At 48.6% G+C, this 20,589-nt stretch overlaps 1 protein-coding gene across 3 annotated transcripts in view; it reads right to left on the bottom strand.

Moving 5' to 3' along the window:
- Window positions 1-20,589, bottom strand: part of COG7 (component of oligomeric golgi complex 7) — a 151,381-nt gene that overhangs the window by 53,370 nt on the left and 77,422 nt on the right. The window lies entirely within an intron of this gene.

The raw sequence follows: 20,589 nt of genomic DNA, 5'->3' as shown, positions 1-20,589 counted from the left end.
ACGGAGTTCACAGACGTATCGGCCGTACACACTGGCCGACGGACCCGCGATATATCGGCCGTTCAAGAGAACGGCCGATATATCGACCAGTGTGTACGGGCCTTTAGGGACTTTCCCGAAAAAGAGGTGACCTGGTCGTTGGTAGACAGGACTATATCTTTGGCCACATTTATGCTAACAACCTCTTATGATATTTAATTGTAATATTTATTTAAACTTTGAGTAATAAAGATTGCATTGTGCACATGCACCCCTTTTTTTTCTATATGTAGTACTATAAACCTCAGCAAGGTAGTACCTCTTATTATAAGCACCTAGGGTGTGCAGTCTAGAGCCCCTCCCCCTATAACCTTTAGGGAAATGTAAAGCGTAATCTCTGAACAAAATCTCTCTCTTTCAATCATATTTAGATCTGATCACTTCTAAAAACTTATACAATATACAGTATATATGTTGGAATATTACCAATAGTCCATGAAAATACAGTAATGAAAGCGACTACTTGTAGGACAGCATTCTTCCATCCAATTGTAAGCTCAACTACATTTTCATTGATTAACAAGTAGCAGTCTTTATTATTTTGTGGGCTGAATGAGAGGAGATCGGACCTCGTGCTGCACGTCCACCACTAAAGGGAGCCGCCGTATGGAGAGGTGTAGCTGCATGCCCGGGCTTGAACATCGTATGAACTGTATGCTCATCCTGTTATGAGTGTTCCGTTCCTGTAGGCGAACTTGCACTGGGGAGTCCTCTTTTTTAATTTTTTATGTGTTTTTATATGCTGGGATTGCATTAATGTGACACACAAAAAAAGTTTTGTGGTAATGCACTAGAAGTGCTAAGTGTCTCCTTTTCCCCCACATTGTATACATGAGGAATTACTGGTGGAGGAAGTCTGTGTGGGGGATAGAACACATACTACTGCATGCTTCTGGATAGATGGTGGAAAGGATGGAAGCGGCTGTCTGTGAATCAGGATATTACTAAGCCCGTTTGGAATATTGAACGTATGTTCTCTATTCCCACCACTTTGTGTGAGTATAATATGTGAGGTGTGTAATACTCAAATCTAATCTGTATTGGGCAGGGGAGCTGTACAAAAAGTTTTTGTGCAGTTTCTGAGTAGCTCTGAACTTACTCAGCCACTGCGATCACTTCAGCCTGTCAGGTCCCGGAATTGACGTCAGACACCCGCCCTGCAAACGCCTGGACACGCCTGCGTTTTCCACGACACTCCCAGGAACCGGTCAGTTGCCACCCAGAAACGCCTTCCTGCTGTCAATCACCTTGTGATCGCCGCTGCAATCACTTTCTTCGTTAGGTCCTACGCTGCCCGGTGTTTCCCGTCGCCGGGCAGTGCCGCGCCCCTCACATTGCGGTCGCGGCGCAGTTCTGACCCGAACGCACCGCTGCGAACAACTGCAGCGTGCGATCGGGTCGGAATAACCCCCTGTGTCCATTTAAATTTGGATACATACTGTGTTGAGGAGTGAAAAAATAAGATTTTAAACCTACCGGTAAATCCTTTTCTCCTAGTCCGTAGAGGATGCTGGGGACTCCGTAAGGACCATGGGGTATAGACGGGCTCCGCAGGAGACATGGGCACTTTAAGACTTTAAATGGCCGTGACCTGGCTCCTCCCTCTATGCCCCTCCTCCAGACTCCAGTTATAGGAACTGTGCCCAGAGGAGACGGACATTACGAGGAAAAGGATTTTGTTAATTAAGGGTGAGACACATACCAGCTCACACCACAAACACACCATATAACATGGTATATAAGTAAACCAGTTAACAGTATGAACAACAAAAATCAGCAACAGCCTGATCTCAACCGTAACACAACCCTTGTGTAACCTTATCAATAACTATGTACAATCATTGCAGATTTCAGTCCGCACTGGGACGGGCGCCCAGCATCCTCTACGGACTAGGAGAAAAAGATTTACCGGTAGGTTTAAAATCTTATTTTCTCTTACGTCCTAGAGGATGCTGGGGACTCCGTAAGGACCATGGGGTTTATACCAAAGCTCCAGACCGGGCGGGAGAGTGCAGATGACTCTGCAGCACCGATTGAGCAAACATGAGGTCCTCATCAGCCAGGGTATCAAACTTATAGAATTTTGTAAAAGTGTTTGAACCTGACCAAGTAGCTGCTCGGCAAAGCAGTAACGCCGAGACACCTCGGGCAGCCGCCCAAGAAGAACCCACCTTCCTATTGGAATGGGCCTTTACCGACTTTGGTAACGGCAATCCAGCCGTAGAATGAGCCTGCTGAATCGTGTTACAGATCCAGTGTGCAATAGTCTGCTTGGAAGCAGGCGCGCCAATCTTGTTGGCCGCATATAGGACAAACAGTGCCTCTGTTTTCCTAATGCGAGCCGTTCTGGCTACATAGATCTTCAAAGCCCTGACCACATCAAGGGACTTGGAATCCACCAAGACATCCGTAGCCACAGGCACCACAATAGGTTGGTTCATGTGAAACGACGAAACCACCTTGGGTAGAAATTGAGGACGAGTTCTCAATTCCGCTCTATCTTCATGGAAAATCAGATAGGGGCTCTTGTGAGACAAGGCCGCCAATTCGGACACCCGCCTTGCAGATGCCAAGGCCAATAACATGACCACTTTCCAAGTGAGAAATTTCAAGTCAACAGTTTGAAGAGGTTCAAACCAATGTGATTTAAGGAACTGTAACACCACGTTAAGGTTCCACGGTGCCACTGGGGGCACAAAAGGAGGTTGGATGTGCAGTACTCCCTTCACAAAAGTCTGCACTTCTGGAAGAGAGGCCAATTCCTTCTGAAAGAATATTGATAAGGCCGAAATCTGCACCTTAATGGAGCCTAACTTTAGGCCCATATCCACTCCCGTCTGTAGAAAATGGAGAAAACGACTCAGCTGGAAATCCTCCGTAGGAGCATTCTTGGAGTCACACCAAGACACATACTTCCTCCAGATATGGTGATAGTGCTTCGCCGTTACCTCCTTCCTAGCTTTAAGTAGAGTAGGGATGACTTCCCCTGGAATACCTTTCCTAGCTAGGATCTGGTGTTCAACCGCCATGCCATCAAACGTAATCGCGGTTAGTCCTGGAACACACACGGCCCCTGTTGTAACAGGTCCTCTCTGAGAGGAAGAGGCCAAGGATCTTCCGTGAGCATTTCCTGAAGATCTGGATACCAGGCCCTTCGAGGTCAATCTGGAACAATGAGTATTGTTTGAACCTTTGTTCTTCTTATGATTCTCAATATTTTTGAGATGAGTGGAAGCGGAGGGAACACATAGACCGCCTGATACACCCATGGCATTACTAGCGCGTCCACTGCTATCGCCTGAGGGTCCCTCGACCTGGAACAATAATTCCGAAGCTTCTTGTTGAGACGTGACGCCATCATGTCTATTTGAGGGAGCCCCCAGCAACTTGTCACTTCTGCAAAGACCTCTTGATGAAGTCCCCACTCTCCTGGATGGAGATCGTGCCTGCTGAGGAAGTCTGCTTTCCAGTTGTCCACTCCTGGAATGAAGACTGCTGACAGAGCGCTCACATGATTTTCCGCCCAGCGAAGAATCCTGGTGGCTTCCGCCATTGCTGCTCTGCTCCTTGTTCTGCCCTGTCGGTTTACATGCGCCACGGCTGTGATGTTGTCTGACTGGATCAGAACGGGTAGGTTGCGAAGAAGATGCTCCGCCTGTCTGAGGCCGTTGTATATGGCCCTTAATTCCAGCACATTTATGTGCAGACAAGCCTCCTGGCTTGACCATATTCCCTGAAAGTTTTTTCCCTGTGTGACCGCTCCCCATCCTCGGAGGCTCGCGTCCGTGGTCACGAGAACCCAATCCTGAATTCCGAACCTGCGACCCTCTAGAAGGTGAGCACTCTGGAGCCACCACAGGAGAGAGATCCTGGCCCTGGGGGACAGGCTTATCATCCGATGCATTTGGAGATGGGACCCTGACCACTTGTTCAATAGGTCCCACTGAAAAGTTCTTGCATGGAACCTGCCAAACGGAATGGCCTCGTAGGCCGCCACCATCTTTCCCAACACTCGAGTGCATTGATGAATCGACACTCGTTTTGCTTTCAGCAGATCTTTGACCATGTTCTGGATTTCCTGAGCTTTTTCCACTGGAAGAAAAACCCTCTGTCTTTCCGTATCCAGAATCATGCCCAAAAACGACAGCCGAGTTGTCGGAACCAACTGCGACTTTGGCAAATTTAGAAGCCAGCCGTGTTGTTGTAGCACCTTCAGAGAGAGATCCACGTTTTTCAGTAATTGTTCTCTTGATCTCGCTTTTATCAGGAGATCGTCCAAGTACGGGATAATTGTGATACCCTGCTTGCGCAGGAGCACCATCATTTCTGCCATTACCTTGGTGAAAATCCTCGGGCCGTGGAAAGCCCAAACGGCAACGTCTGAAATTGGTAATGACAATCCTGCACAGAGAATCTCAGGAACGCCTAATGAGGAGGGTATATGGGGACATGAAGGTATACATCCTTTATGTCTAGTGACACCATAAAATCCCCCCCGTCCAGACTGGAGATCACTGCTCGGAGAGATTCCATCTTGAATTTGAATCTCTTCAAATACAGATTTAGGGATTTTAGGTTCAGAATCGGTCTGACCGAGCCGTCTGGCTTCGGGACCACGAATAGAGTTGAATAAAAACCCTTTCCCTGTTGTAACCGGGGAATCATGATAATCACTTGCTGTTAATACAGCTTTTGTATAGCTGCTGAAACTATTGTTCTCTCTGGGAGAGAAGCTGGTAAGGCCGATTTGAAAAATCGGTGTGGAGGCACGTCTTCGAACTCCAGTTTGTACCCTTGGGTCACAATTTCTAGCACCCAAGGATCCAGGTCCGACTGAACCCAGACCTGGCTGAAGAGCTGCAGACATGCCCCTACCGGTGCTGACTCCCGCAGGGGAGCCCCAGCTTCATGCAGTGGATTTGGCAGAAGCCGGAGAGGACTTCTGCTCCTGGGAACTAGCCGTAGCTGGTGTTCTTTTCCCTCTTCCTCTGGCGAGGAAAGATGATCCATGCCCCTTTCTGAATTTATGAGACCGAAAGGACTGCATCTGGTATTGAGGCATTTTCTTTTGCTATGGGGGAACAAAAGGCAAAAAAGAAGACTTACCCGCGGTAGCTGTGGAAACCAGGTCCGCGAGGCCATCCCCAAACAAAACTTCACCCTTGTAAGGCAAAGCCTCCATAAGTCTCTTGGAGTTAGCATCACCAGTCCACAGGGACCTCCTAGCTGAAATTGCCATGGGATTGGCCCTTGATCCCAAGAGGCCAATATCTCTCGCAGCCTCCCTTAGGTATAACGTTGCGTCCTTGATGTGACCCAAAGTTAACAGAACAGTATCCCTGTCGAGTGTGTCCATGTCAGATGACAAGTTATCTGCCCAAACTGCAATTGCGCTACTCACCCATGCCGACGCAACCGCCGGTCTAAGCAGGGCTCCCGTAGTCGCATAAATTTATTTTAAAGTGGTTTCCTGCTTGCGGTCCGCAGGATCCTTTAGGGTCGCTGTGTCCGGGGACGGTAGGGCCACTTTTTTGGATAACCGCGTGAAAGCTTAATCCACCGTGGGTGATGATTCCCACCGTAACCTGTCCTGTGAGGGGAAAGGATACGCCATAATAATTCTCTTGGGAATCTGCAGCCTCTTGTCTGGAGTTTCCAAAGCCTTTTCAAATAGAGCGTTCAGTTCATGAGATGGAGAAAACGGTACCTCCTGTTCTTCTCCTTAAACATACAGACCCTTGTGTCAGGGACAGAGGGGTCCTCTGTGATATGTAATACATCTTTTATAGCTATAATCATGTACTGAATACTCTTGGCCACCCTTGGGTGTAACTTCGCATCATCATAGTCGACACTGGAGTCGGAATCCGTGTCGGTATCAGTGTCTGTTATCTGGGTAAAGGGACGTTTCTGGGACCCTGATGGGTTCTGTGACACAGTAATATCCATGGATTGACTCCATGCTTGGTACTGAGACTCAGATTTGTCCAACCTTTTATGTAATAAAGCCACACTTGCATTCAAAACATTCCACATGTCTACCCAATCAGCAGTCGGTGGTGCCGACGGAGTCATTACCACATTCTGCTCCGCTTCCTCCCTCGACGAGCCTTCCGCCTCAGACATGTCGACACACAAGTACTGACACCCCCAAACACACTGAATTATAGGGGACAGACCCACAATGAGGTCCTTTGGAGAGACAGAGAGGGAATTTGCCAGCTCACACCCAGCGCCGCCACAGTCTGAAATATTAACAATACCTCAGACCTGTAAGCGCTTTTATATATAAATATATATCAGATCAGCACCAAATTATTGTGCCCCCCCCTCGTTTTGCACCCTGTTACTTGTGTATAGCAGGGCAGGGTCCGGGAGCAGCGTCTCTGCAGCAAGCTGTGGAGAAAATGGTGCTGGTTAGAGCTGAGGGAAGAAGCCCCGCCCCCTTGATGGTGGGCTTCGGTCCCGCTATTATTTATACTGGCGGGAATTTGTATACCCTGCCTATGCAGTGTATATACTATGCCAGTCTAGTATCTGAGGTAAATTTTGCTGCCCAGGGCGCCCCCCCCCCTGCGCCTTGCACCCTTGTAGTGCCGTGTGTGTGTGGGAGCAATGGCGCGCAGCGCGACCGCTGCGCGGTACCTCTCGAAGATCTGACGTCTTCTGCCGCCTCTGAAGTCTTCTTGCTTCCTATACTCACCCGGCTTCTATCTTCCGGCTCTGTGAGGAGGACGGCGGCGCGGCTCTGGGAACGAACAGCTATACGACACCAGTGTTCAGACCCTCTAGAGCTAATGGCGTCCAGTAGCCTAAGAAGCAGAGCCCATCAGTCTAGGAAAGTGGGGCTGCTTCTCTCCCCTCAGTCCCACGAAGCAGGGAGCCTGTTACCAGCAGTGCTCCCCGAAAATAAAAAACCTAACAAAGTCTATTTTCTAGAGAAACTCAGTAGAGCTCCCCTAGTGTGTGACCAGTCTCCTCTGGGCACAGGATCTAACTGGAGTCTGGAGGAGGGGCATAGAGGGAGGAGCCAGTTCACGCCCATTTAAAGTCTTAAAGTGCCCATGTCTCCTGCGGAGCCCGTCTATACCCCATGGTCCTTACGGAGTCCCCAGCATCCTCTAGGACGTAAGAGAAAGCGGAATCCTCTTCTAATTAGGTTAAATGGACAAATCTCAGTGCTGTGTCCTGATTGACATTTCTTGTGTGTGAATCAGAACTTATCAGGGGATGCGTTTAAGGAGCCAGCTGTCAGGATCCCGGCAGTTGGAAACCCGACATCCGTCAAAATACCGACAACAGGATCCCAATGGGGTCAGGAGACCGACGCTGCAATCCCAACAGCCAGCATCTGACTGTAAGTATAGCAGGCAGGTTAGGGCTGGGGTGGTTAGGTTTAGGTGCCACCTGGGTGGGTAAGATTTAGCCTGTGTGGGTAGTTTAGGTTTAGGCACTAAAGGGGGAAGTTAGGGTGTTGGGAGGGAGGTTAGGAGAGAGGGGGAAGCATACAGTACTTACCTCGCCCCTGTCAGGATTTTGGCGTCGTTATTGTGACCGCCGGAATCCCGCCAGGCGGTCATGAATACTGAACCCCATACTGAACGCTTCTTCGCAGCCATGCGATCAGGTCGGAACTGCGCATGCGCGGCGCCTGCATTGCGCAGGCGCGTTGTTGCCCGGCGACACGAAGGAAGCGGTCGCAGTGGTGACCGCAAGAAGATTGACAGGAGGAAGGCGGATCCGGGCGGCAACTCACCGTTTTTGGGGAGTGGTGAGTCCAACGCAGGCGTGTCCAGGCGTTTGGAGGGCGGATGTCTGACGTCAATCCCGGGACCTGCATCGCTGGAACGATCGCACAGGGTAAGTAAGGGTGTGTACACACGGTGAGATCCTCGCTATGCCTGATTTTCACTTTGCGATTTCCCCTGAACTCCCCGGAGCCCCGCATCACCGATTTTGACTAAGTTTTCTTGAGATATGGACTATGTGTGCTTACGATTTTGGCTTATGTGAGATGTCATTGACATGTGAGATGAACTAGATAGTACACAGATCTAGCAAGGATTGACTTGCCTGCACAGTCTATCTTTTCTTGAAATGCCGACCTGGCGGGACCGCGCATCGGGATCGAATCGGGATCACAAGGTGACTTTCACCTTGCGATCTGCACTAACTTTTCTTGCGATTTTGACTATATAGTCGAAATCGAAAGAAAATATCTCACAGTGTGTACACACCCTAACTCTTACCCTGGTCTTCTTTTACAGGAAACTTTTTTTGTATAGCAGGGCTGCACAAGCGATCGCAGCCCTGCTATGCAGAAATACAGTCCCCCATAGATGGCGTCTAGTTGATCTCACCGGCAGCAAAAAGTTGCTACGTGTAATCAACTCGGAATGACCCCCCTAGTCTCTTAAGATGGAGGCCAACTGTTTCTTACAAGGTGGCTGAAGGACTAAGGAGATGTATATCTGCTTTACATTGCTGTAATACTGATAGCAATCTTTTACGTTAGGCCCCATAAAAATAAAACAGAGGAGAAAGCACTTTTTCATACAAAAGACTACGGCCATAAACCTGAAGGTCCTGTCTGACAGAGATGTATCATAAAAAAACAAAACATTAAACACTTTGTAGTGGTTCTAAAACATAGGGTATGAGGTTTACATAGACTTTTATCCTTTAAGTGCCTGGACAAAGTATTGAGATGCAGAGTAAGTAGGTCACAGGAACATGAAGTTAACATAAGACTCCATTAAAAAAGTTGGCTCAAAACAGTAGATGCCTAGAGGACGGGTCATAAAGCTTATCATCTGGTGACATCGATATGGAGTTGAATATGTTGCGCAGTGAAGGGAGACTGATGACGGGAGCAGGAACATTTACATCACAATGAACGTCTCCCAGGACTAATCTTAACCTCTCGGATTAGTGACATTTTATTTAATTTACAGTTTAGTTGCTGTAACAGCATTCTGTGGCTTTTTGGCTGGCAAACATGTTACCCACCACCACCACCTTCGGTGTATTTTCATGTAGAGAGAAAGTAAAAGTAGGAACACTTAAGGCCCGTACACACTGGTCGATATATCGGCCGTTCTCTTGAACGGCCGATATATCGCGGGTCCGTCGACCAGTGTGTACGGCCGATACTTCTGTGAACTCTGTCGTTCACAGACGTATCGCGTCGGCCGCGCAGCACAGCCGACGGCCAATATATCTACTGATATATTGGCGCGTCGCTGTGTGTGTACGGGGCGGTCGGCCGACCGCCCGTACACATGCTGCGGCGGCCGGCGGTGATTGACAGCTGAAGTGGACGGGCGTGTGTACACGCCCGCCCAGTTCATGACGTCAGTCCCCGACGGATCGGGCAGTGTGTATGCACAGCACACTGCCCGATCCGTCCATAGATATATCTGCAGATCAATTGATCTGCAGATATATCTATTAGTGTGTACACACCTTTAGAAATGTTGACCCTGTGATCCAATTCAGGGGGAGATGTATTTGTCAGTTTGCTTTCAGCACACGAAATGACGTCCAGGGACAGCACACATCTTATTAACCGCTATACATTAGGGTCAATGATGCACCTAAATGCAATCTTTGTAAAGGATGGATGCGAGAGAGGAGGTTAGGGTTAGGCACTAAGAAGAGGGTTATGCTGCGGGAGGCTGGGTGGGGGAAGGGGGGGTACTATTTACCTTGGCCTATGTTTATTTATGGGGCACAGTCCAACTGTGCAGAGGGAAAAATACCCCCCTTTTCGGCATGACCCATTGCTGGGTGTTGTCACACATAGTTTAATTTTATTTTATTTTTTCCTGGCAACATGGCCAGATCTCCAGGATTTGGCCTCGCCTCCCCGATCACTCAGGCACCAATATTGCTCTCTCTCTACAGCACTGGTGGGAAAGGTGGATTAGGGTAAGGCACTAGGGGTGTGTTAGGGGTGTGTGAGACTCACTGCCAGAACTGCTGCATGATCAGCCGGAAGTCACTGATGGAGCCGCCAGAACAACCGAATGTATGTTCATATTCCCATGCAGACATTTTGAATGTTGACAAAATACTGGATACCGAGCTCCATAATTTCCATTCATAAATCAATCTGACCCTGAGTTGTACTGAACCACCATTTTAAATAAACCAGCACAACTGTGTATAATTTAAAAAAAAAAAAACAATTAGCACTTCCTTTATCTTTGTTTTCTCATTAATCCTATGCTAAATGGGTCTATTCTTTACTAAATACAGCAGTGTCATAATAAGATTTTAAACCTACCGGTAAATCTTTTTCTCGTAGTCCGTAGAGGATGCTGGGACTCCGTACGGACCATGGAGAGAGACGGGCTCCGCAGGAGACATGGGCACTTTAAGAAAGACTTTGGATCTGGGTGTGCACTGGCTCCTCCCTCTATGCCCCTCCTCCAGACCTCAGTTAGAGAAACTGTGCCCAGAGGAGACGGACAGTACGGGGAAAGGATTTTTGTTAATCCAAGGGCAAGATTCATACCAGCCACACCAATCACACCGTATAACTTGTGATATACTAACCAGTTAACAGTATGAAAACAACATAGCATCAGTCCAAGACCGATGAAAACTATAACATAACCCTTATGTAAGCAAAACTATATACAAGTCTTGCAGAAGAAGTCCGCACTTGGGATGTGCGCCCAGCATCCTCTACGGACTACGAGAAAAAGATTTACCGGTAGGTTTAAAATCTTATTTTCTCTAACGTCCTAGAGTATGCTGGGACTCCGTAAGGACCATGGGGATTATACCAAAGCTCCCAAACGGGCGGGAGAGTGCGGATGACTCTGCAGCACCGATTGAGCAAACACGAGGTCCTCCTCAGCCAGGGTATCAAACTTATAGAACTTTGCAAAGGTGTTTGACCCCGACCAAGTAGCAGCTCGGCACAGCTGTAGTGCCGAGACCCCTCGGGCAGCCGCCCAAGATGAGCCCACCTTCCTAGTAGAATGGGCCTTAACCGATTTTGGTAACGGCAATCCTGCCGTAGAATGCGCCTGCTGAATCGTGTTACAGATCCAGCGAGCAATACTCTGCTTTGAAGCAGGGCCGCCGACTTTGTTGGCTGCATACAGGACAAACAGTGCTTCTGTTTTTCCGATCCTAGCCGTTCTGGCCACGTCAATTTTCAAAGCCCACATCAAGGGACTCGGAATCCTCCAAGTCACGTGTAGCCACAGGCACGACAATAGGTTGGTTCATATGAAAGGATGAGACCACCTTAGGTAGGAATTGAGGACGGGTCCGCAATTCCGCTCTATCCATATGGAAAACCAGATAGGGGCTTTTATGTGATAAAGCCGCTAATTCCGAAACTCGCCTAGCCGAAGCCAAGGCTAACAACATGACCACCTTCCAAGTGAGATATTTCAACTCCACTGTTCTAAGTGGTTCAAACCAATGTGACTTAAGGAAACTTCACACCACGTTAAGGTCCCAAGGCGCCACAGGAGGTACAAAAGGAGGCTGAATATGCAGTACTCCCTTCACAAAAGTCTGTACTTCAGGTAGAGAGGCCAATTCCTTTTGAAAGAAAATGGATAAGGCCGAAATCTGAACTTTGATGGAGCCTAATTTTAGGCCCAAATGCACTCCAGTTTGTAGGAAGTGAAGAAAACGGCCTAGATGGAATTCTTCCGTAGGAGCATTCCTGGCCTCACACCAAGAAACATATTTTCGCCATATTCGGTGATAATGTTTAGATGTCACGTCCTTCCTAGCCATTATTAGCGTAGGAATGACCTCATCCGGAATACCTTTTTCGGCTAGGATCCAACGTTCAACCGCCATGCCGTCAAACGCAGCCGCGGTAAGTCTTGGAACAGACAGGGACCCTGTTGCAACAGGTTCTGTCTTAGAGGAAGAGGCCACGGATCTTCTGTGAGCATTTCCTGCAGATCCAGATACCAGGCCCTTCGTGGCCAATCCGGAACAATGATTATTGTTCTCACTCCTCTTTTTCTTATTATTCTCAACACCTTGGGTATGAGAGGAAGAGGAGGGAATACACAGACCGACTGGAACACCCACGGTGTCACTAGGGCGTCCACAGCTACCGCCTGAGGATCTCTTGACCTGGCGCAATACCTTTGTAGCTTTTTGTTGAGACGGGACGCCATCATGTTTATTTGGGGCAGTCCCCACCGACTTGCAATCTGTGCGAAGACTTCCTGATGAAGTCCCCACTCTCCCGGATGCAGGTCGTGTCTGCTGAGGAAGTCTGCTTCCCAGTTGTCCACTCCCGGAATGAACACTGCTGACAGTGCGCTTACATGATTCTCTGCCCAGCGAAGAATTCTGGTGGCTTCCGCCATCGCCACTCAGCTCCTTGTGCCGCCCTGGCGGTTTACATGAGCTACTGCGGTGACGTCTGACTGGATCAGAACTGGTCGGTCGCGAAGTAAGGTCTCCGCTTGACGTAGGGCGTTGTATATGGCCCTTAGTTCCAGGATGATGATGTGAAGACAAGTCTCCTGACTTGACCAAAGGCCTTGGAAATTTCTTCCCTGTGTGACTGCTCCCCAACCTCGGAGGCTCGCGTCCGTGGTCACCATGATCCGATCCTGAATGCCGAACCTGCGGCCCTCTAGAAGGTGAGCACTCTGCAGCCACCACAGGAGAGATACCCTGGCCCTGGGGGACAGGGTGATCCGCTGATGCATTTGCAGATGTGACCCGGACCATTTGTCCAATAGGTCCCATTGGAAAGTCCTTGCATGGAACCTGCCGAAGGGAATGGCTTCGTACGTCGCCACCATTTTTCCCAGGACTTGAGTGCAATGATGCACTGCCACCTGTTTTGGCTTCAACAGGTTCTTGACTAGAGTCATGAGTTCCTGAGATTTTTCTATCGGAAGAAAAACCCTTTTCGGGTCTGTATCCAGAATCATGCCCAAGAAGGTCAGACGAGTCGTAGGAACCAACTGTGACTTCGGGATATTGAGAATCCAGCCGTGTTTCTGTAACACCTTCAGTGAAAGTGACACGCTGTTCAACAACTGCTCTTTTGATCTCGCCCTTATTAGGAGATCGTCCAAGTATGGGATAATTGTGACTCCTTGCTTGCGTAGGAGCACCATCATTTCCGCCAATTACCCCGAAATTGGTAATGACAATACCGTACCGTAATTCTCAGGTACGCCTGATGGGGTGGATAAATGGGAACATGAAGGTATGCAGCCTTTATGTCTAGATACACCATAAAATCCCCCCCTTCCAGGCTGGCGATGATCGCTCTGAGCGATTCCACCTTGAATTTGAACCTTTTCAAGTATAGGTTCAGAGATAGGTTCCGGTTTCGGGACTACAGCCAAGGTTGAGTAATATCCCCTTCCTTGTTGAAGGAGGGGAACCTTGAGCACCAGCTGTTGGAGATACAATGTGTGAATTGTATTTAATATTATCTCCCTTTCTGTGGGAGAAGCCGGTAGGGCCGATAAGGAAAACCGGCGAGGAGGCACCTCTTCGAATTCCAGCTTGTAACCCTGAGAAACAATTTCTATTGCCCAGGGATCCACCTGTGAGTGAACTCAGATGTGGCTGAAGAGTCAAAGACGTGCTCCCACTGGGGCGGACTCCCTTAGCGGAGCCCCAGCGTCATGTGGTGGATTTAGTAGAGGCCGGGGAGGACTTCTGTTCCTGGGAACTAGCTGTGCTCTGCGCCCTTACCTCTGGTAAGAAAGGACGCTCCTCGTACTTTCTTGTTTTTCTGCGACCGAAAGGACAGCATTTGATAATGTCGTGCTTTCTTAGGCTGTGAGGGAATATAAGGCAAAAGATCAGATTTACCAGCTATAGCTGTGGAGACCAGGTCCGAGAGCCCTTCTCCACCCAATTCCTCACCCTTGTAAGGTAAAACCGCCATATGCCTCTTTTAGTCGGCATCACCTGTCCATTGCATGTTCCACAGGACACGTCTAGCAGAAATCGACATAGCGTTGACTCTAGAACCCAGTAGACCAATGTCTCTTTGAGCATGTCTCATATATAAGACAGATTCTTTTATATATCCTAGGGTCAATAACATGGTATCCTTATCTAGGGTTTCAATCTCCGCTGATAAGGTATCTGTCCACGCTGCTACAGCGCTATAAACCCCTGCCGACACAATTGCCGGTCTGAGTAGTGTACCAGAATGTGTGTAAATGGACTTCAAAGTACTTTTCTGCATGCTATCTGCAGGATCCCTGAGGGTAGCTGTATCTTGGTATGTCAGCGCTACCTTTTGGGTAAACGTGTCAACGCCTTGTCCACTTTAGGGGAGGATTTCCATCGTATCCTGGCCCTAGCAGGGAAAGGATACGCCATGAGAATTCCTTTGGGAAACTGCAGTTTCTTGTCTGGAGATTCCCGCTCTTTTTCACACAATTCATTTGGTTCATGAGAGGGGGGAAATGTTATCTCAGCTTTCTTCCCCTTAAACATGTGTACCCTCGTGTCAGGGACAGATGGGTCATCAGTAATATGCAAAACATCTTTTATTACAATAATCATATATTGGATACTTTTCTGACAGTTTTGGCTGTAATTTTGCATCATCGTAGTCGACACTGGAGTTAGACTCCGTGTCGGTATCAGTGTCTATTATTTTGGATAGTGGGCGTTTTGAGACTCTGAAGGTCCCTGCGACATAGGGACAGACATGGGTAGATTCCCTGTCTGTTCTCTAATCTTTTGTGCAATAAATTTACCTCAGCACTTAATTCCACATATCCAGTCAGGTGTCGGTGTTGTCGACGGAGACACCACACACACACATTTGCTCCATCTCCTCATTAGAAGAGCCTTTTACCTCAGACATGTCGACACACCACACACTCAGGGAATCCTCTTATCTGAAGACAGTTCCCCCACAAGGCCCTTTGGAGAGACAGAGAGAGAGTATGCCAGCACACACCCAGCGCTAATACCCCAGGAAAAACACACAATGTGTTTACCCAGTAGCGCTGTAATACTATTATTTGCTGCCAATTATGTGCCCCCCCCCCCTCTTCTCTGAAACCCCCTTTCACCGTGGATAAGCAGGGGAGAGTCCAGGGAGCTTCCTCTCAGCTGTGCTGTGGAGAAAATGGCGCTGGTGAGTGCTGAGGGAGAAGCCCCGCCCCCTCGGCGGCGGGCTTCTGTCCCGCTTAAATATAATAAAAACTGGCGGGGGCTCATTATATATACAGTGCCTAGCTGTATATATATCTCTTTTGACAGAAATGAGGTTTATATTGCTGCCCAGGGCGCCCCCGCCCCCTGCACCCTTACAGTGACTGCCGTGTGTGAGGTGTGTGGGAGCAATGGCGCACAGCTGCACTGCTGTGCGTTACCTCAGTGAAGATCATGAAGTCTTCTGCCGCCTCTGAAGTCTTCTTTTTCTTCTCATACTCACCCGGCTTCTATCTTCCGGCTCTGTGAGGAGGACGGCGGCGCGGCTCCGGGACGAACTCCAGGGTGAGACCTGTGTTCTGACTCCCTCTGGAGCTAATGGTGTCCAGTAGCCTAAGAAGCAGAGCCTTGAAACTCACGGAAGTAGGTCTGCTTCTCTCCCCTCAGTCCCTCGATGCAGGGAGTCTGTTGCCAGCAGGCTTCCTGAAAATAAAAAACCTAACAAATATACTTTCTGTCAGGAAGCTCAGGAGAGCTCCCTGAAGTGCACCCATCTCCTCTGGGCACAGTATCAAACTGAGGTCTGGAGGAGGGGCATAGAGGGAGGAGCCAGTGCACACCCAGATCCAAAGTCTTTCTTAAAGTGCCCATGTCTCCTGCGGAGCCCGTCTATCCCCATGGTCCTTACGGAGTCCCAGCATCCTCTAGGACGTTAGAGAAAGGGGGTTATTCAGATCGCATCGCTAATCGATCACTAGTGCGCACGCGCAGGTCCCGTCCTGCGCTAGCAGCCAATGCAATCAGGAGCCACCCTGGGCTGTGTTCACTAACCTACTGGGACCACCTGTGCCACAACAGCCACATGTCCCTATGGTTAATCTGCCTTGGGCGGAAAATTTATCTAACCATCTGCAAAAATTAAATCAGCCCTTGGTTAGACAGAAATCCACCCCCGGTCACTCCCGTGCCTCTGGGTCATCTAAGCGGGCTACTTCCTCCGCCTGGTGGTCGAGACTTGAAGCGCCAATAGGGTCTGTTTGGCGTGACTGAGGACACATTTGTTGCTCGCCCAATCAGATAATATGCCAACTCTGGCTTATCGGATGCAACCAGTCAGAAACGCCCACCGACGGCTGGTGGAAGATTACCTCAGAGGTATCTCCAGGCCCCTCTGCACCCTTGGATCCTCCAACCAGTGTGTCCCGATCACTGTGACCAGAAGTGATTGAGCAGCCAGTGGCACCCTCCACCCAGCGACTGCAGCCACCACTAAATCCAGCGTTGCCCTGGTGTGCATACCTGGGGGCTGCAGAGAGGAGCATCCGCCAGGGCAATCCGGTGCTGCCCCTCTGTTGATACCCAGCGACTGTAGAGGAAGCAGCCAACAGGGAATTAGGAAATATAAGCACAGCAGCTCCTCTTTCCACCAGCTAATACAGTATCGATTGTCAATAGTCTATCGATTGTCCAAAGTAATGGAGAATCTTTTTGTTTGTTTCAGTATTATTGTGGAAGATTATTTTGATTATAGCAATCACATACCGATGAAGACTATTGATATGGGATGTCCAATTATGCACAGTATACCGTGGATGGCCGTTGATAGTTTGAGACCATCTTTGGTCTATGGCTGATAACAAGTTTGTTTGCTTTTGCCATCGATGGCAGTCCCAATATCAGAGAAACATTAGTGGTGCCGGCCTGACCACTGCGGTTGTGTCTGCGCAGTACCAAACCATTGTTGGCTAAACCCTCAATGTTTTCTAACGATCGTTTATAACCATTGATGGTACAGAGGTCAATGGTCATCACTACAGTATACTATAAAAATTACCATTTTATGGTATAGTTTAAAAATAAAAAAAATTAAAAAAATTTCAATAAAATTATGTTAGATACGTTTTAAAATAAGAATTTACTTACCGATAATTCTATTTCTCGGAGTCCGTAGTGGATGCTGGGGTTCCTGAAAGGACCATGGGGAATAGCGGCTCCGCAGGAGACAGGGCACAAAAAAGTAAAGCTTTTACCAGATCAGGTGGTGTGCACTGGCTCCTCCCCCTATGACCCTCCTCCAGACTCCAGTTAGGTACTGTGCCCGGACGAGCGTACACAATAAGGGAGGCAATTTGAATCCCGGGTAAGACTCATACCAGCCACACCAATCACACCGTACAACTTGTGATCTAAACCCAGTTAACAGTATGATAACAGAAAGAGCCTCTTAAAGATGGCTCCTTAACAATATAACCCGAATTTGTTAACAATAACTATGTACAGTATTGCAGATAATCCGCACTTGGGATGGGCGCCCAGCATCCACTACGGACTCCGAGAAATAGAATTATCGGTAAGTAAATTCTTATTTTCTCTATCGTCCTAAGTGGATGCTGGGGTTCCTGAAAGGACCATGGGGATTATACCAAAGCTCCCAAACGGGCGGGAGAGTGCGGATGACTCTGCAGCACCGAATGAGAGAATTCCAAGTCCTCTTTTGCCAGGGTATCAAATTTGTAGAATTTTACAAACGTGTTTTCCCCCGACCACGTAGCTGCTCGGCAGAATTGTAATGCCGAGACCCCTCGGGCAGCCGCCCAAGATGAGCCCACCTTCCTTGTGGAATGGGCCTTAACAGATTTAGGCTGTGGCAGGCCTGCCACAGAATGAGCAAGTTGAATTGTGTTACAAATCCAACGAGCAATCGTCTGCTTAGAAGCAGGGGCACCCAACTTGTTGGGTGCATATAGTATCAACAGCGAGTCAGATTTTCTGACTTCAGCCGTCCTTGAAATGTATATTTTTAAGGCTCTGACAACGTCCAACAACTTGGAGTCCTCCAAGTCGCCAGTGGCCGCAGGCACCACAATAGGTTGGTTCAGGTGAAACGCTGATACCACCTTAGGGAGAAAATGCGGACGAGTCCTCAGTTCTGCCCTATCCGAATGGAAGATTAGATAAGGGCTTTTATAAGATAAAGCCGCCAATTCAGATACTCTCCTGGCGGAAGCCAGGGCCAGTAACATAGTCACTTTCCATGTGAGATATTTAAAATCCACCTTTTTCAATGGTTCAAACCAATGGGATTTGAGGAAATCTAAAACTACATTTAGATCCCACGGTGCCACCGGAGGCACCACAGGAGGCTGTATATGCAGTACTCCTTTAACAAAAGTCTGTACCTCAGGAACTGAGGCCAATTCTTTTTGGAAGAATATTGACAGGGCCGAAATTTGAACCTTAATAGATCTCAATTTGAGACCCATAGACAATCCTGATTGTAGGAAAAGTAGGAAACGACCCAGTTGAAATTCCTCCGTCGGAACACTCCGATCCTCGCACCACGCGACATATTTTCGCCAAATGCGGTGATAATGTTTCGCGGTGACTTCCTTCCTTGCCTTAATCAAGGTAGGAATGACTTCTTCTGGAATGCCTTTCCCTTTTAGGATCTGGCGTTCAACCGCCATGCCGTCAAACGCAGCCGCGGTAAGTCTTGAAAGAGACAGGGACCCTGTTGTAGCAGGTCCCTTCTCAGAAGTAGAGGGCACGGGTCGTCCGTGACCAACTCTTGAAGTTCCGGGTACCAAGTCCTTCTTGGCCAATCCGGAGCCACTAGTATTGTTCTTACTCCTCCTCACCGTATAATCTTCAATACCTTTGGTATGAGAGGCAGAGGAGGAAACACATATACTGATTTGTACACCCAAGGTGTTACCAGTGCGTCCACAGCTATTGCCTGTGGATCTCTTGACCTGGCGCAATACTTGTCCAGTTTCTTGTTGAGGCGAGACGCCATCATGTCTACCATTGGTCTTTCCCAACAGTTTATTAGCATGTGGAAGACTTCTGGATGAAGACCCCCCTCTCCCGGGTGAATATCGTGTCTGCTGAGGAAGTCTGCTTCCCAGTTGTCCACGCCCGGGAAGAACACTGCTGACAGTGCTATTACGTGATTCTCCGCCCAGCGAAGAATCTTGGCAGCTTCTGCCATTGCACTCCTGCTTCTTGTGCCGCCCTGTCTGTTTACATGGGCGACCGCCGTGATGTTGTCCGACTGAATCAACACCGGTTTTCCTTGCAGGAGTGGTTCCGCCTGGCTTAGAGCATTTTAGATTGCTCTTAGTACCAGAATGTTTATGTGAAGAGACTTTTCCAGGTTCGTCCATACCCCCTGGAAGTTTCTTCCTTGTGTGACTGCTCCCCAACCTCTCAGGCTGGCGTCCGTGGTCACCAGGATCAAATCCTGTATGCCGAATCTGCGGCCCTCCAATAGATGAGCCTTTTGCAACCACCACAGAAGATATACCCTTGTCCTTGGCGACAGGGTTATTCGCAGGTGCATCTGAGGATGCGACCCTGACCATTTGTCCAACAGATCCCTTTGGAAAATTCTTGCATGGAATCTGCCGAATGGAATTGCTTCGTAAAAAGCCACCATTTTTCCCAGGACTCTTGTGCATTGATGTACAGACACCTTTCCTGGTTTTAGGAGGTTCCTGACAGGTCGGATAACTCCTTGGCTTTTTCCTCGGGAAGAAAAACCTTTTTCTGAACCGTGTCCAGAATCATCCCTAGGAACAGCAGACGTATCGTCGGAAAACAGCTGCGATTCTTGGAATATTTAGAATCCAGTCGTGCCGTCGAAGAACTACTTTAGATAGTGCTCTTCCGACCTCCAACTGTTCTCTGGAACTTGCCCTTTTTAGGTCGTGCAAGTAAGGGATAATTTAGATGCCTTTTTTCTTTGAAGAAACATCTTTTCGGCCATTACCTTGGTAAAAAGGCCCGGGGTGCCGTGGATAATTCAAACGGCATCGTCTGAAACTGATATTGACAGTTCTGTACCACGAACCAGAGGTACCCTTGATGAGAAGGACAAAATTTGGACATGGAGGTAATCCTTGATGTCCAGGGACACCATATAGTCCCCTTTTTTCCGGTTCGCTATCACTGCTCTGAGTGACTTTATCTCGATTTGAACCTTTTATGTAAGTGTTCAAAACATTTTAGATTTAGACTATGTGTCACCAAGCCGTCTGGCTTCAGTACCACAATATAGTGTGGAAAAATAATACCCTTTTCCTTGTCGTAGGAGGGGTACTTTGATTATCACCTGCTGGATATACAGCTTGTGAATTGTTTCCAATGCTGCCTCCCTGTCGGAGGGAGCCGTTGGTAAAGCAGACTTCAGGAACCTGCGAGGAGAAGATGTCTCGACTCTCCAATCTTTACCCCTGGGATAATACTCGTACGATCTAGGGGTCAACTTGCGAGTGATCCCACTGCGCCCTGAGACTCTTGAGACTACCCCCCCACCTTGAGTCCGCTTGCACGGCCCCAGCGTCATGCTGAGGACTTGGCAGACGCGGTGGAGGGCTTCTTTTCCTGGGAAAGGGCTGCCTGCTGCAGTCTACT

Source organism: Pseudophryne corroboree, chromosome 7, assembly GCF_028390025.1.
Source record: "Pseudophryne corroboree isolate aPseCor3 chromosome 7, aPseCor3.hap2, whole genome shotgun sequence".
Lineage (NCBI taxonomy): Eukaryota > Metazoa > Chordata > Amphibia > Anura > Myobatrachidae > Pseudophryne > Pseudophryne corroboree.
The sequence above is the reverse complement of the archived record's forward strand: the minus strand, read 5'-3'. Positions and strand labels throughout refer to the sequence as shown.